We start from the raw sequence: 18,177 nt of genomic DNA, 5'->3' as shown, positions 1-18,177 counted from the left end.
AGTAATATTAACCTATAGCAGAATATAAAACTGTGGAAATAGTTTGTGTCTTAACTGAATCAAAAATATGCACAGAAAAATATTGAGCATTCATATGAATAGTGAGATGGCAGATAATTTTTATGTCTTTCTCGTCTACATTCTCTGACTGTACATACTTTTATAATACTGTGTATTTTTAAAAGAGCAGCCAAATTCTGAAAGGCTCAAACTACCTAAGAAGTAAGCCATTTTCACGAAGTATACCGTGTTTTTGGAGCCTCAGGGGGACATACGGTCCCCACCTTCCACCTCTCTACACCCAGCACACTGTTCTGAAGGGGAAAAACCAATCGTTTCTTCTCTCCACTCCCACACACCACTCAACACCACACTCTGACACCGGACGTGCGTGGGTTTCTTGCCACACACCAAACAATCCTCTAGCAGACACCAGCTGGTTGTCCTATAATTTATTTTAATTCGGAGACTATTACCTGGAGATAGCATCAAATCCCACAGGTTAAGGACTCCCATCTCACAAGACTCCCTCCCCACCACTCCACATGCCAACAGCAAGCCCAGGCTGTGACCTGTGCTTCTGTTCTACTTATTATAAAGAGTGGTGCCCATGACCCTTCCTCCTTGGGTTAGATTCATTTGCTAAGTAGCTCACAGAACTTAAGGAGACACTTTACATTTACTCATTTATTATAAAGGATGTTTCAAAGGATACAGACGAACAACCAGATGGAAAAGATGCACCCGGCAAGGTGTGTGGGATGCCCTCTCCGAGCCTACTGCTTTCCAAGTACCTCCCCATGTGCAAGTTTTCAGAATCTCTCCTAATTCCATCCTCTAGGGTCTTTGGGAGGGCTTCAGGGCACGGCTGTGGTGGTTACATCATTGGCCATGCTGACCGACTCAACCCTCAGTCTCTCTCCCCTCTCATAAGTTGGGGCTGAAAATTTCTAACCATGGCTTGGTCTTCCTGGTGGCCGTTTCCCCTCCTGAAGCTGTCTAAGGGGCCCCCCCACCACCACTCATCTCATTAGTATACAAGAGATATTTCTATACTCAGGAGATTCCAAGGTTTTCAGGAGCTGTGTGCCAGGAAACAGGGATATGTTTCATGATGTCACAAGGATCTTGGGAAGGTACATTCTTCTCATCCTGGAAGAGATTTTGAGCTTTTCTAGAACAGTGTGGACTGAATGCACTCGTTGCCAGGGTGAATCATCAGGAAGAGCACCCGGAGGAAGGTGGGGAAGAGATTCCTGCGGAACCACGGGGGACCCTGGTAGTGTGGCTCCGAGCAATAGGGGGCAGCTTAAGCATTACAGCTTGGCACTGCGTCTGGTGGGGGCTGAGGAAGCAGAGCAATGCAGAGGAGGCCATTACAGCCTTGTGTTATAGCAATGGAGTGACCAGCTGCCTGAACAGATTCACGGGCATATATACAACACCTCTGGAGGGTCTTAGGAATGCCTGAGAGGTGGGGCTGCTGTGGCAAAGGGTAGGACTTTATATAGTAAAGTTATTATTATTTTTTTTTACTACTTTTCTTTTATTATACTAAAATATCATTTTTGGCCACTAACATAAGTTTTTATTAATTTTAATTTTAAAATATATTTTAATACCTAGAAGTTTAAGTTCATCCTGTAAAACAAAGATGTACCCAAAGCTTTATTCAGAGACAAGTTTGTGATCCTACATGTTTTCATTGTTAAACAAGAAAAAAATTTTATTTTATTATTTTTTCTTTTTTCTTTTTATTTTATTGGTTGTTCAAAACATTACAAAGCTCATGATATATCATCTTTCACACATTTGATTCAAGTGAGTTATGAACTTCCATTTTTACCCCAAATACAAACTGCAGAATCACATCAGTTACACATTCACAATTTTTACATAATGCCACATTAGTGACTGTTGTATTCTGCTGCCTTTCCTATCCCCACTCTCCCCCCTCCCCTCCCCTCCCATCTTCCCTCTCTACCTCATCTGCTGTTGTTCAGTTCTCTCCCTTGTTCCCCCCCTTCCCCTCACAACCTCTTATATGTGATTTCGTATAATGTTGAGGGTTTCCTTCCGTTTCCATACAATTTCCCATCTCTCTCCCTTTCCCTCTCACCACTCATCTCAGTTTAATGTTAATCTTTTCCTCATGCTCTTCCTCCCTGCTCAGTTCTTAGTTGCTCTCCTTAAATCAAAGAAGACATTTGGCATTTGTTTTTTAAGGATTGGCTAGCTTCACTTAGCATAATCTGCTCTAATGCCATCCATTTCCCTGCAAATTCCATGATTTGTCATTTTTTAGTGCTGCATAATACTCCATTGTGTATAAATGCCACATTTTTTTAATCCATTCATCTATTGAAGGGCATCTAGGTTGGTTCCACAGTCTAGTTATTGTGAATTGTGCTGCTATGATCATTGATGTGACAGTATCCCTATAGTATGCTCTTTTAAGGTCCTCAGGGAATAGTCCGAGGAGGGCGATAGCTGGGTCAAATGGTAGTTCCATTCCCAGCTTTCCCAGGAATCTCCATACTGCTTTCCATATTGGCCGCACCAATTTGCAGTCCCACCAGCAATGTACAAGTGTACCCTTTTCCCCACATCCTCGACAGCACTTATTGTTGTTTGATTTCATAATGGCTGCCAATCTTGGAGTGAGATGGTATCTTAGGGTGGTTTTGATTTGCATTTCTCTGACTGCTAGAGATGGTGAGCATTTTTTCATGTACTTATTGATTGATGTATGTCCTCCTCTGAGAAGTGTCTGTTCAGGTCCTTGGCCCATTTGTTGATTGGGTTATTTGTTATCTTATTGTTTAATTTTTTGAGTTCTCTGTATATTCTGGAAATTAGGGCTCTATCTGAAGTGTGAGGAGTAAAGATTTGTTCCTAGAATGTAGGCTCCCTATTTACTTCTCTTATTGTTTCTCTTGCTGAGAAAAAACTTTTTAGTTTAAGTAAGTCCCATTTGTTTATTCTTGTTATTAACTCTTGGGCTATGGGCATCATATTAAGGAATTTGGAGCCTGACCCCACAATATGTAGATCAGAGTCAACTTTTTCTTCTATCAGGTGGATGGTCTCTGATTTGATATCAAGTTCTTTGATCCATTTTGAGTTAACTTTTGTGCATGGTGAGAGAAAGGGATTCAGTTTCATTTTGTTGCATATGGATTTCCAATTTTCCCAGCACCATTTGTTGAAGATGCTATCCTTCCTCCATTGCATGTTTTTAGCCCCTTTATCAAATATAAGAAAGTTGTAATTTTGTGGATTGGTCTCTGTGTCCTCTATTCTGTACCATTGGTCCACCCGCCTGTTTTGGTACCAGTACCATGCTGTTTTTGTTACTATTGCTCTGTAGTACAGTTTGAACTCTGGTATCACTATACCGCCTGATTCACACTTCCTGCTTAGAATTGCTTTTGCTATTCTGGGTCTTTTGTTTTTCCATATGAATTTCATGATTGCTTTATCTATTTCTACAAGAAATGCCATTGGGATTTTGATTGGCATCGCATTAAACCTGTAGAGAACTTTGGGTAATATCGCCATTTTGATGATGTTAGTTCTGCCTATCCATGAACAGGGTACATTTTTCCATCTTCTAAGATCTTCTTCTATCTCTCTCTTTAGGGTTCTGTAGTTTTCATTATATAAATCTTTCACCTCTTTTATTAGGTTGATTCCCAAGTATCTTATTTTCTTTGAGGATATTGTGAATGGAGTGGTTTTCCTCATTTCCATTTCAGAAGTTTTGTTGCTGATATACAGGAATGCCTTTGATTTATGTGTGTTGATTTTATATCCTGCCACTATGCTGAATTCATTTATTAACTCTAGCAGTTTCTTTGTAGACCCTTTTGGGTCTGTTAAATATATTATCATGTCATCCGCAAATAGCAATAATTTAAGTTCTTCTTTTCCTATTTTTATGCCTTTAATTTCTTTTGTCTGTCTAATTGCTCTGGCTAGTATTTCAAGAACTAAATTGAATAGAAGTGGTGAGAGAGGGCATCCCTATCTAGTTCCAGATTTTAGAGGGAATGCCTTCAGTTTTTCTCCATTTAGAATGATGCTAGCCTGAGGTTTAGCATATATAGCTTTTACAATGTTGAGGTAAGTTCCTGTTATCCCTAGTTTTTCTAGTGTTTTGAACATAAAGGGATGCTGTACTTTGTCGAATGCTTTTTCTGCATCTATCGAGATGATCATATGGTTCTTATCTTTAAGTCTATTGATGTGGTGAATAACATTTATTGATTTCCGTATATTGAACCAGCCTTGAATCCCAGGGATGAATCCTACTTGATCATGGTGCACAATTTTTTTGATATGCTTTTGTATTCGATTCACCAGGATTTTATTGAGAATTTTTGCATCTAAGTTCATTAGAGATATTGGTCTGTAGTCTTCTTTCTTTGAAGTGTCTTTGTCTGGTTTCGGGATCAGGATGATGTTGGCCTCATAGAATGAATTTGGAAGAGCTCCTTCTTTTTCTATTTCTTGAAATAGCTTGAAAAGTATTGGTATTAATTCTTCTTTGAAGGTTTTGTAAAACTCTGCTGTATATCCATCCGGTCCAGGGCTTTTCTTGGTTGGTAGTCTTTTGATGGCCTCTTCTATTTCTTCCTTTGTTATTGGTCTGTTTAAATTGTGTGTGTCTTCCTGACTCAATCTGGGCAGATCGTATGACTTAAGAAAAAAATTTTAAAAAACATATTATAAAAGCCATTAATTCTAAATGATAAAAATTAATAGACTTACCATAAAGTAACAGTAATTAAGACAGTATGATGTTGGCCTAAGGACAGACAGACATATAGATCCTTGTGATAGAATAAACATTTCTGTACTAGACCCACACATATATGGCCACTTAATTTCCAGCAAAGAGGAAAGGCTAATTCAGTGGGGGAAAAGAAAAGATTTTGGCAAATAATGCAGAATCATCTGAATATTCACGTGGAAAAACAAGTTCAAGCCTTCAACCCTTAACTTGTATCATACACAAAACATTACTCAGAAAGGATCGAAGTCCTAGTAAACACTAAAACTAAAAACTTCTGGATGAATTGTAGGAGGTAATTTTCATGACTCTGAGGTAAGGAAATATTTCTTAGTATGGACACAATAAAACATGAAGTAAAACAGCAAAAACTGAAAAATTAAACTCTATCAAATGAAAAACTGGTATTTAAAAAATATTATTATGAAAATAAAAAACATGCTATGTTGGGAAAAATATATACATTTTGTATATATATGTATGTATATATGTATATATATATGTCAGGAACATATATGTCAGATATATATATATATATATATATATATATATGACAAAGGACTGACATATAGAATATAAGAAGACATACATTTGATCAACAAATATATGAAAAAGTGTTCAACATCTCCAGTAATTAGAGAAATTCAAATAAAACTACTCTAAGATTTCATCTCACACCAGTCAGAATGGCAGTTGTCAAGAATACAAACAATAATAAATGTTGGCAAGGATGTGGAGGAAAAGGCACACTCATATATTGCTGGTGGGACTGCAAATTGGTGCAACCAATCTGGAAAGCAGTATGGAAATTCTTTAGAAAACTTGGAATGGAACCACCATTTGACCCAGTTATCCCGCTCCTCGATCTATACCCAAAGGACTTAAAAATCAGCATACTACAGAGACACAGCCACATCAGTGTTTATAGCAGCACAATTCACAATAACTAAACTGTGGAGGCAACCTAGATGCCCTTTCATAGATGAATGGATAAAGAATCTGTGGTATATAACCCCATTTGAATCAAATGTATGATATATGATATGTCAAGATCAATGTAATGTTTTGAGCAACTAATAAATTTCTGATGTTTTCACACACACACACACACACACACACACACACACACACACAAAGAATCTGTGGTATATATACAAGTGGAATATTACTCATCATTAAAAGAGAATAAAATTATGCCATTTGCAGGTAAGTGGATGGAGTTGGAGAATATCATGCTAAGTGAAGTAAACCAATCCCCCAAAACAAAATGTCAAATGTTCTCTCTGATAAGTGGATGCTGATTCATAATGGGGTGGGAGATGGCATGGGAAAAATGGAGGAACTTTGATTGGGCAAAGGTGAGGGAGTTATGGGGAGGGGGCATTCGGGCAAGAAAGATGGTGGAATGAGATGGTCATCATTACCCTAGGTACATGTATGACTGCACAAATGGTGTGATGCTACATCGTGTACAACGAGAGAAATGAAAAGTTGTGCTGCAATTGTGTGCAATGAATCAAAATGCATTCTGCTGTCATATATACCTAATTAAAATGAATTAATTAAAAAAACATTTTAATGAAGATATTGAATAAAGTTTTAATCAATGAAGAATTCTTAGAACTCATTGACAAGAGGAAAAACAGCCTAAGAAAAACTTACAAAATAAAATATTTTTCCTTAAGCTTTATCTTGTAATCAAATATTCAAAAATATTTGAAATATTTGTTATGTATCCCCAATACGAGGTGGAGATATTATTTTAAACAGTAATGGAAAGAAACACTGCTAGAAAATGAATGAAGAAACAGGAACAGGAATGTACAACCTCTCTGAAGGGCAATGGGAGGGCATATAGCTTGCATATTCTCTTCCAAGACATCACATTCCAGAAATTTGTTCTAAATCCCAAGTTTAAGAGTCACATGCATAAAGATTTAGCTATACAAAATTATAAAAGACTGAATATTGCCTAAGTGGCCCAGTAGGGAATTGGCTAAATAAATGATAATATATGAATACAATACAATTATGTGGAGCCAATAAAAATATTATTGTAGAAATGTAAGCATTGACATAAAAAGATGTCTACATTGTACTGTTCGGCAAAAAGGCAAATTACAAAAATTGCACAAGAGTCAATTTTTATTAAAAAAAAAAAAACCTGCCCTGTGTAAAGCAATGTCTAAAACTCAATAGTATTCCCTCTGGGAATTGTGATTACCTGTTATCTTTACTTCTGTGCTGATAATTTCCTTCATGCTCCTAACTACCAGCCTATGTCTCAGTCCATCTTGTGCTGCTAGAGCAGAACACTTGAAAATTGGGCTTGGGGTGCAGCTCAGTGGTGGAGCGTTTGCCTAGTGTGTGAGGCTTGAAGTTCATGAATCCAGGGGGTCTCTGTGGTTCCTCTCCTTGTCTGTTCCAGGCTTTCTGACTGCCCACTGGCCAACCATGGCCCCTCTCCACGTTCTCCTCCTACCTCAAAGTCACAGCCAAACCTCTCTGGCTCTTTTCCAGGCTCAGCTTCTGATTTCATATCACTATATTCCAAGGGGTCTGTTTTCTCTCCTCTCTCTCTCCCACTCTGCTCATCTAAATCCTTTCCTATTTTTCTTTCCTCCTTTTTCACCTGTTGCAGTCAGATCTCTCCTTTAGTTTCCAAAGTGAATTGTGCCCTGAACCTTGTCATTCAGCTCTCATGTTGCTTCTCCTTTGAAGCTGAGACTTTCAGGTCTGAGTTCACTTTTGCTGAGTGTATTAGAAGGGCTCTTGCCTCTTTCTGCTAAGCACCTTGCCCCCAAACCCTTTCTTCCAGGAAGAAGAAAGTAATCTCCAGGCTACAAGTATGGGATAGCTTCTAGATCAGGGCAAGTACTGGGATGAAATGGACCTGGCCCATGGCAGTCCTTCTCTGAGCCAACTGCTTTCCCTCTTTGGGCCAAAACTGTAAGAAGAATCTGCTTATGACCATGTCCCCCATCACATGTGAAAGCCACTTTGAGACAATTAGTTAGATACATGAAATGAACAATCTAGATGATATTTGTTCTCTCCATACAGCTGCTTCTAAAGCTAGTTCCCTCCCTCCTTTCACTAGGCGTTGGTTTCAGTTGTCAATGAATTTCCCATTGAGTTCCCCTGAAATGAATTTTTGTCACTTCCAACCAAAAGTGTTCTAAAGCAACCATTTTGAACCTCTCAGGGCTACCACGATTTAACATCACAATTGCTCTCTGTACTCTTCCCTCAGGAAGTTCTTACCCACTTTCATACCCTCAAGACTCACCTTTTAGCAGAAGACAGAGGTTCTGAGCTGGAATGGAGAGATGGGGGTTCTACTTCCAGTTCTGTCAGTCAAGGTTGTGTGAGCTCCAGGAGAGCCTTAATCGGCAGGTCTCAATCTTGTCATCTATAAAATAGGGAGTGGGCATTGGATTAGATAGGAGTCTGAAATTCCTTCTGGATCTAACATATTCTGGTTTTCTGATTCCAAATTCTACATCTCCATGCTAAAACCACATTTCCAATTGCATGCCCCACCATTATCTCAAATGCGACAACTCTGAAACCGTCTCATCATTTCTCCCCACAGCCTGGTCTTGTTTCTGCCAGTGGAACCACTGTTCTTTCAGACACCAAGAGACAAATATTTGGAATATTTTTTCACTGTTTACATGCCATTATGGTTTGGATATGAGGTGTTCCCCAAAATCTCGTGTGAGAGACAATGCAAGAATGTTCAGAGGTGAAATGATTTGTGTTGTGAGAGCCTTAACCTAACCAGTGTGTTAATCCACAGGTAGGTAGGGTGTGGCTGGAGCAGGTGGGATGCTGGAGGCATGCCTTTGGGACATATGTTTGTCTCTGGTGAGTAGAGCTTCCTGGTGCCATGTTCTGAGATGCTTTCCTCCACCACACCCTCCACCATGTTCGCCTCACCTTAGGACCACAACAATGGAGCTGACTGTCTATGGAATGAGACCTCTGAAATCATGAGCCCCAGATAATTGTTTCTTCCTTATATTATTCTTGTCAGGTCTTTTTGGTCACTGCAAAGGAAAAGCTGACTAAAGCACATATTTTTATTACATAAAATTAAGCGATCACCAATTACTATTGTTTCTCCACTGAAAAATTCTTACAATCATCCAGTTTGGGCTTTTTTTGGTTTTAATTTTTTTGTAGTTGTAGATGGACAGAATGCCTTTATTTTATTTATTTTTATATGGTGCTGAGGATCAAACACAATGTCTCACACACACAGGGTAAGTGCTCTACCACTGAGCTACAGTCCCAGTCCTTGATTTGGGCTTTTATTGCTGTTTGTTAAGAAATATCTTAATCTCCATCTATCTCTCATGCATGTCTATATTGATATCTGTATCTGTTCTTGAGTATACACCAATATATATAGCTATATTTGTATATCCACAATTTATATCACAAATTCTAGGCTCGCATCTTCAATCATATATTGAAAATTTCTACCTGGAAGTCACTCAGGAATCTCAAGCTCATTATTCTCTCTTTGAATGCTTAGATTTTTTGAGTAGAGTTTTCACTATGATTTCTGAAGCTTTAAACCTCGGATATAATCTTCTCCTCTGTTCTAAACATCTCCCTCTAATCTTGTTAACTCAAACCTTCCATACTCCCTTGGATCCACCTTAAATTTCCTTAGTTCCAGAGTCCTTTTGTTCATTTGTTGTTGCCATAACAAAGTACCTGAGACTAGGTAATTTATAAAAAAAAAAGGGGGGGGTTATTTAGTTCATGGTTCTGGAGATTGGGAAGTCCAAGGACATGGTGCCAGCATCTGCCTGGCATTGGTGAGGGTTTTCTTGCTGCATCATAACATAATGGAGGGCATCACCTGGTGACACAGAATAAGCATGCCAGAGTCACTTCCTCTATCATTAATCAATCCACCCATGACAGTATAGCTTAATCATTCCAAAGGTCCCAACTCCAAAGACCATTGACATATGAATTTGGGGATTGAGTTTCCAATACATGAAAGGTAGTGGACACATTGAAATGATAACATCAGTCTTTCATTTTCTCTTAACTCTCCTTGCCCCAAGTCTTAGCCTGCCCTACCTATTCTTTCCATTGATGCTAGAGTTTTCTTTTCAGGGCATTAAGCCAACCAAGACCATCTACTGGCTGGCAATTTTCAAGGTTTGTCATGTCTTTAGAAGGATCAAGTCTGAATATCTTACCATGGCTCGAAGTGATTAAAAATGATTAAAAAGAAGGTATTTAAAGAGGGACAGGAGGGCTTCAGAAGTTATTTCAAATGGTTTCACATAAAGCATCCAAGGAAATTTTCTGATGACCACAGGAAGAATAAGACTTAAGCAAAGATGGAGTTGGACACAGTGGGACATGCCTGTAAATCCCAGCAGATTAGGAGGCTGAGACAAGAGGATCGCAACTTTGAAGTAAGCCTCAGCAACTTAGCGAGCCCCTAAGCAACATAGTGAGACCCTCTCTTCAAATAAAAAATAGAAAGGGCTGGAGATGGGCTCCAGCACCCCTGGATCCATGGGTTCGATCCCTGGTAACCAAAAAGAAAAAAGAAAAAAAAAATGGAGAGTGGAGTGTCTAAAGAAAGATAAATTTTGGAATGAGTTCAGGCTTAGAAAAAAATATTAAAAGTCCACTTTAATTTTGCTCTGTAGTGGGAGGACCAGGCTCCCCTCTCATTTCTCCTCTCTTGCCTTTCCCATAGTGAAGATGCTCAGGGTCATCGGTGGGAGAGGTGTGGCCTGCTTTCTCTTCTACAGTCAGTCTTTGGATGGTTACTTACTTTCACCAGGCTGGTGAGTTGGGTCAATCAGGTAGAGGGGTCAGACTGCTGGAGGGAAGCCCCTGGATCAGGATTGCTCTGGTTTTGTGGACCAACCCCCTCTCCCTGGGCTGCTCAGGGTGGCCTTTCCCCACTCAGCCAGAGCTCCAGGATCTGATGGGCTCAGTTGACGAGAATTTCATCCAGCTCAGCCCTGGGAGACCTGGCTAGTTCTACATTGGGGCTTGGGGCAAAGTGTGAGCTGGAGGAAAGATTGGCTCCTTTGCCCTGCTTTATCTTTGGTGCTTATGTTCCCCCAGGGGATTCTGGGGCAGGCTTGTAAGCAGGACTTGGAAGCTCTCACCTGGGCGCTTCACGTCCATCTCTCTCTCTATCCATCAGTACTCTGGTGAGTTCTGATAACAACTCAAAACTTCCATGATTACTTTCTGTCATACAAAGCAAGAAAAAAATAAGGAAGGAACAGGAACACGTTTTCTGGCAGATGGTGTCTGAGAACAGATGACAGAGAGAAGACAGGTCAGTCAACTCCTACTGAAAGGGAAATTTTGGCGTTCTCTGTCTAAGACGGAGATCTTCATTCCTGGAAGAATACAACAAATGTGGTTAGGGAGGAATGGGAATGTAAAAATAGGACTGGGTGGTAAGAGAGTAATTTATTGCTTTTGAGAAAAAAAAAAGTTGATGATAATTTTTTTTTTTTAACTTCACAGAACGGTACGAAAATGAAATACAGAAAGAATAAGAGCCACCCAGAACCCTCCTAGCCAGAGGTGAACCTGCATGGACGTTACATCTAGCTCCTTCCCCCCTCTCTTCGTTATTTTACTGCACATATGTGTTCCTTACATTTATTTTACAAATTGTCATCTTGCTCCACGCCAAACTTGTATTCTACTTTGGGTATGAACATTATAGGATGATCATATTCACGCTTTATTGCCAGTTCCGTGAACCTTTGTTAATCCAACAAGTACTCACCAAGCACCCACAAAGCCCCTGGCAGGGCTCTTTCCTCATTTTCTTTACAGACCAAAGAGGCCCAGGAGAAAGCAAGCCTGAGGGAACCCAGGAGTGAGGCAAGGGCCAAGAGAGTGAAGTCTGTGAGCCGGGAGAGCAGGGCAGGCCCAGAGGTGTGTGGGTGGGTGTCACAGGAGCTTCCCGGAGGAGGAGGTGTGTGAGCAGAGTCCTGCAGGAGTTGGCCAGGAAATGCCTGTCAGGAAAGAGAGGGTCCTGAGGTCCGGAAGAGAGTGAGCCCGAGGATCTGAAGGACGAGAATCTCTCAGGATGAGCCTGGGACAGGGACAGAAGCTAGAAGAGAGGAGAGTAAGAGAAGAGAGTGGTATAGGAGGTGAAGTCAGGCTGGGTGCAAAGTCAAGTTCATGACCGAACCAAAGGGGTTTTTATTTGGAGGGAGAGGGGGTTACCGGGGATTGAACTTGGGGGCCCTCGACCACTGAGCCACATCCCCAGACCAATTTTGTATTTTAAGTTAGAGACAGGGTCTCACTAAGTTGCTTAGTGCCTCGCTTTGGCTGAGGCTGACTTTGAACTTACAATTCTCCTCCCTCAGTCTCCCAAGCCACTGGGATTACAGGTGTGTGTCACCAAGCCTGGCCTAAAGGGTTTTAAGAAAAGGAGTGATAGTGTGGCCTGCACAGCTTTGGCTGTGCTAGGAGGACACATTGGAAGGGGATAAGGATATCTGCCACAGTCTGGCTGGGCACAAAATCACGAGCCACTCACAGCCTTGTAGATTCAAACAGCAATTCTTTATTCCCCAACTGTCACCAGCACTCTACACGCACGTTCTCGGGAAAATCCACACCTCCACCAGGCTCTGCATCCCAAAATACTCTCTGAATCCCGCGAGAACTCATGGGAACTCAAGGAGCGGGCGGGCGCCTGAGGCAGCAGGATATGCCCTATTCCCAGCAGGGTCCACCTTAAACCTGGAACCGCCCTAATCCAGCAGGATCCTCACTAAACCCAGATCCACCCTGGTCCTTGAGCAGGGTCACCTTTCTCAAACATTCATGCAATGTCACTGCAAATGACCTGGGTCAAAGGCAAGCCCATTTCCACAATGGACAGTTCTCCCTCTAAGCAACATTGGGTAGGCTGACAAAGAAATTGCCATGCGTCATTCCTACTTGGCAATGGCTCTCAGCAGATATCCCCTTCCTATGTCGGGGAGACTAGGAAATTGCCATAATCCAGGTGAGGGCTGATGGCTCTCTGAACTCTTCCTCCTCAAGCCCTATCCATCCCACCGACTTCCATAGACTTCTCTGACTTTCTTGATCCCCCTTCCGGCTAGGCATAGTTTGGTTAATGGGGCCTTCTTCTGGGCCTTTGTCTCCCTAGCTTTCCCCACAGTTGTATCCTTTGTCCCCTGGTTCTTAATTCCACAGTGTCTCTGCTTCCTGATTTAACCCTGACCTGCAGCCTCCTTGGTCCGCAGTCATACTGACCGGTTACTCTGCCGGCACTGATCCTGCATGGCATGACCTTGTTATCATACATACTGTGTCCTGTGGCCACGATGTCAAGCTCCCAAAGAGCAGAGACTCCCTGGGTCTTGTTCCTGAGGACAGCGTCTGGCACATGGTAAGTGCTCCGTCTGTTGAGTGAAGGTATAGGCCCAAAGCTCAGGAGGGAGACTGGGCTGTAGAGAAAGATTCTGGAGCCCCTGAAGCTGTGGAAGTGAGCAAGATCACCCGGGGGAGTGTAGAATGAGAAGGAAAAAAGAGGACAATCAAAAACAGAATTCTGAAGAGGGCCCATAGCAGAGACTGAGAAACCACCCTCTAAAAGTAGGGGCTAGTTCCAAGTATCCTGAGCGAAAAAGGAAAGGAAAAAGATCATTTTAGGATAAAGGGACAAGACCCTATGCTGAGGAAATTGAGGTTAGCGATAGGTAAGGCCTCTGGGGACTGCGGAGAGAGCGTTTCAGGAGAATAGTGGGGACAGAACTCACCCTGCAATGGGTTGAGGATACTACGGTGTGTATATGGTTTATCCCTCAAGGGCTCCTGTGCTGGAGGTTTGGACCTGAATGTCAGAGTATTGAAGCAAGTTGTGACCTTTCAGAGGTGGGTCCTAGTTCAAGGAAATTAGGTCATGGGGCACCACCCTCAGAAGGGATCAGTGCTAGCTTCTCAGGGTAAGTTAGTTCTTGAGAGAGAAAGTTGTCATAAAAATGACCAAGCCTGACCCCTGAGTCCCTCTGACTTCCTGTCTTGCCACCTGATCTCTTCTCCATGCATTCCCACCATTAGTACACCATGAGGCCTTCGCCAGAGGCTGATAGATGGGACTGTCCAATCTTGAGCCCCAGCCTCCAAAACTGTGAACAAATAGACCTCTTTCCTTTATGAAATACCTAGCCTCAGATATTTTGTCCCCATAACAGAAAGTAGACTAACACAGAGGAGAAAGTAAGGGTGAGGAAGGGAAGGCAGCCATGTGTGTACTACCAGGAAGTCGGCTGTGAATGGGAAGAGGAAGCTGGGTCTGCGGCTGGAGCCACATAGTTCTAACAAGTCAGATACCGGAGCATTATAAATGCCAATGGGAGGGGCAAATAGAGAGTCCGAGATTGAATGAGGACATTCAATCTAAGAGTGACGTCCCTGAGAAGACAGGAAGAGGTGACCATGTGACTCTCCTTGAGGATGGTGCTCAAGTATGGGGTGGAAGCTTGTAGCCCTCAGCTCCTCCATGTCACCCTCAGTGGGAGGTGGGAGGCCTGGCCTTTTGCTCAGAGGTTGTGGGTGAGGCCTGGATGCTTTCGGCTCAGCCACCGACATGCTGAATTCCTTTTAAGAAGTCATCAGAGCTGCTGCCGAGGCCCAGAATACTGCGGTAGCCTTGAGTAGGCCCTGAAAGCGTTAATTCCCATCTGGAGTCTTAGGCCAAGAGGACTTTCCCTCTCTCTTTAGGAAAAGACCATTTCTTAAGCTCTTCTGAGCCTCCTCCCCATCCTTCCTCTGGGAGCAGCAGAGGGGCCTGGCCCCTGCCCTTCCCTGCCTGGCTCAATCCCTAAAGAGGGCAGTATTTTCACAGGTGGGCCTTGCTTTAAGAAGCCCCTTTATAAGAAGACGCTGGCTTTTTAAACTGGGGCCAATAAAAGAATTTGCCAAGAGGGTCTTTGAAGTAATGACCTCCCTAGTTAGTGCCTTGAAACATATTTTTACATCTTGGAGGAGAGATTATGAGCTGGAGGGGCCTGAGAACTGTGGGAGGCAAAAGACCCTGAGGGTGGCAGAGTTCTGGCTCCTGTCCAGAGGCCCTACTAGAGTCAGCCGCTTGGGGAGGAGCCTGGGATCTAGGGAAGTCAGATTCACAGTGTTTCAGCCCCGTTCTTGGGAAAATGAGGCCTGTCTTGATTAGGACAATTTATTCACCAACTCAGGCCCAGCCAGCCTCAGTGTGAGGTCCAGGCCAGCCACAGCCATGTAGAGCTGTTTATTCTCCTGTGTCTGGTGAGGACGAGCAGGGTGTGGGTGGAGAATGATAAGGGGCAAGGATACGGGGTGCAGAGGTGATTAAGGGAGATCCCAGCCCAGGCTAAGTTTCTTCTTTGTGATTAAAAATAATATGTCCCTTCCCATTCATTCATTCCCCCAGTCTTTATTGAACACCTACTGTGTGCTAGACTCATGGCAAGGGATTAAACAGTGAATGAAATAGGCCTGACTCCTGATTTCACAGTGCTTACATTCTGATCGGGGAGAGAATAATGAAATAAATGAGCATGTCGATGTGCAATTCCAAACTGCGAAAGAGCTATGGAGAGAAGGAATGGTGATTATGAGAGCATAGGGGGTGCATAGCCCCGGGGAAGCCACCTATAAGCTGGGACTTGGAGGGAGAGTGGTTATTATCAGGGGAATGTAGGACTTTAGGCCAAGGCAACTCCAGCAGGTAGGCTTCGCTTCAATTGTCTTTCCTGGGGGCAGACCTCGCTAAGAGGATCAGAGTGTTGTGGTGTATTTTAAAATAGTTCCCTTTCCTCTCTTCCTGCTGGAAGCATGAAGAGACTTTTTATTTTTGTTATTTCTTATTTGGTTTTGCCATATTGACTGTGAGATTCTGGTTGAAATCCTGGAGGCAAAACCCAGTTCTAAATAATACACAGTCAAAAGAAGAAACCTCAAAAGAAATTTTAAAATATTTTCAATTAAATGAAAATACAAATACAACTCATCAAAACTGGCAGAATGCAGCAATGCTCAGAAGAATATTTATAGCACTGAATGTTAAATATTAGAAAATAAGATAGTTCTATACCCAATCGTGTAAATTTCCAATTTAGGAAATTAGAAAAAAAAAGGAAAGCAAATTAAATTAAAAGGAAGCAGAAGAAAAGAAATAATAAAAACCAGAGCATAAATCAAGGAACTTGGAAACAGGAAATGAATAGAGAAAAATAATGAAGTCAAAAGCTAGTTCTTCAAAATGATTAGTAAAAATTGATAAGCCTTAAGCCAGGTTAGGAAATGAGGCAGGGGGTGGGGGGTAGGAAAAACACAAATTACTAGTATCAGAAATTTAAAAAGAGACATCATTACAGATTCTATGGATCTAAAAACAATAATAAAAGAGTACTATGAACAATCTTTGCCCTCAAATTTTATAATGTAGATGAATTGGTCCAATTTCTTGCCAAAAACTCACACAAGAAAAGTAAAATATAATAAAAAATAAAATGCACACACACATACACCCTCAGATGACTTCACTGATGAATTTTATCAAACACAAATTTTATAAAACACTAAGTAGGAAGTTGTATCAATTCTTTACATTCTCTTCCAGAAGACAGAAGTAGAGAAATAATTCTTTATTCATATGGCCAGCATTACCCTAATACCAAAACAAGATTAAGACTTTACAATAAAACTACAGACCAATATCTGTAATAAACATAGATGCAAAATTCCTCAATAAAATATTTGCAAAGAATCCAACAATGTCTAAAAAATGTTACATATCACCACCAAGTGAGAGTTACCCTAGATATGTAAGCCTGAATCAATATTTGGAAAGCAATTAATGCAATCCATTGTGTCATATGATTATATCAATACTTGTGGGAAACTAATTTTATAAATTTTATACCCCTTCAAGATGAAAATTTTCGGAAAAGAGGCGCGTACTGAGCGTCGCGTCGCGGGAGCAGCTCTTTGCTCCGGTTTAGTTCCCCGCTCCCGCGACATGGCCTTCAATTTTGGGGCTCCCTCGGGCACCTCGGGCACCCGCGGGTGGGTTTGGAGGATTTGGTACAACATCTACAACTGCAGGTTCTGCATTCAGCTTTTCTGCCCCAACTAACACAGGCACTACTGGACTCTTTGGTGGTACTCAGAACAAAGGTTTTGGATTTGGTACTGGTTTTGGCACAACAACAGGAACTAGTACTGGTTTAGGTACTGGTTTGGGAACTGGACTGGGATTTGGAGGATTTAACACACAGCAGCAGCAACAGCAGCAAAATAAATTATAAACATTCCAAGGAGACCAAAAGCTACTTTTTATGTTTGAATATGATAGCAACTGTGGAGAAAACTGATGGACATGATTAGGATCACAAGGTCCCTTGTATAGGATCATTCCATTAAATTCTTTTTGTTAAAAATAACACAGAAAACTACTCAAGAGTTCAGCTTACTGAGGTATGCATAAGATGAATGCTGGAGAGATGACCCTGGCTACCCACTTCAGAAGTCCACCACCTTTTTTGTTCATAGACAGAGGAACTATAGTCCTCTTTTATTATCATTTTCTTTTCTCATGTGTGTAATAGTATTGATTGCCTGTGTTAAATCTCTGTATGTTCTCCTTTTATTGCTCTTTCTTATTTTTCAGTTTGTTGAAGACATCAGATTATTTGTCTTAAAAAAAAGATGAAAATTTTCAGTAAACAAAAAATAGAGACCTTGTTTAACTTGATAAAAAATATCTACAAAATACTAAAGCTAATGTCATACTTAATGATGAGAAACTTGAAACTTTCTTACTAAGATAAAGAACAAAGCAAGGATGCCCCCCTCATGTCTCCTTTGCAACATCATACTTGAAGCTCTAGCTAATGCAATAAGACAAGAAAAGGAAATAAACGGTACACAGATTGGTAAGAAAGAAATAAATTATCTTTATTCACAGATGAAATAATTATGTGTAAATCCAAAGCAAAACAAAACAAAATAAAAACTCCTACAACTAATTTAAAAAAATATAATTAAGGTTGCCAAGTTAATATACACAAGTTAATTGCTTTCCTATTTATTAGCAATGAACAAGTGACATTTGAAATTAAAAACACAAATATAAAGAAATGAAAGAGGCAGAAATCTACAAAATATAAAATCTATATGAGGAAAACTATAAAACTTCGAAGAAAGAAATCAAAGAATAACTAAATAAATGGAGAGATGTTCCTATTCACAGATAGAAAGACTCAATACTGTCAAGATGTCAGTTCTCCTCAAACTGATCTACAGAATCAATGAAATTCCAATCAAAATTCCCATAAGTTATTTTGAGGGTGTAAACAAACTGA

This window comes from Callospermophilus lateralis, chromosome 14, assembly GCF_048772815.1.
Source record: "Callospermophilus lateralis isolate mCalLat2 chromosome 14, mCalLat2.hap1, whole genome shotgun sequence".
Taxonomy (NCBI): Eukaryota; Metazoa; Chordata; class Mammalia; order Rodentia; family Sciuridae; genus Callospermophilus; species Callospermophilus lateralis.
This window is presented reverse-complemented; position numbering follows the sequence as displayed.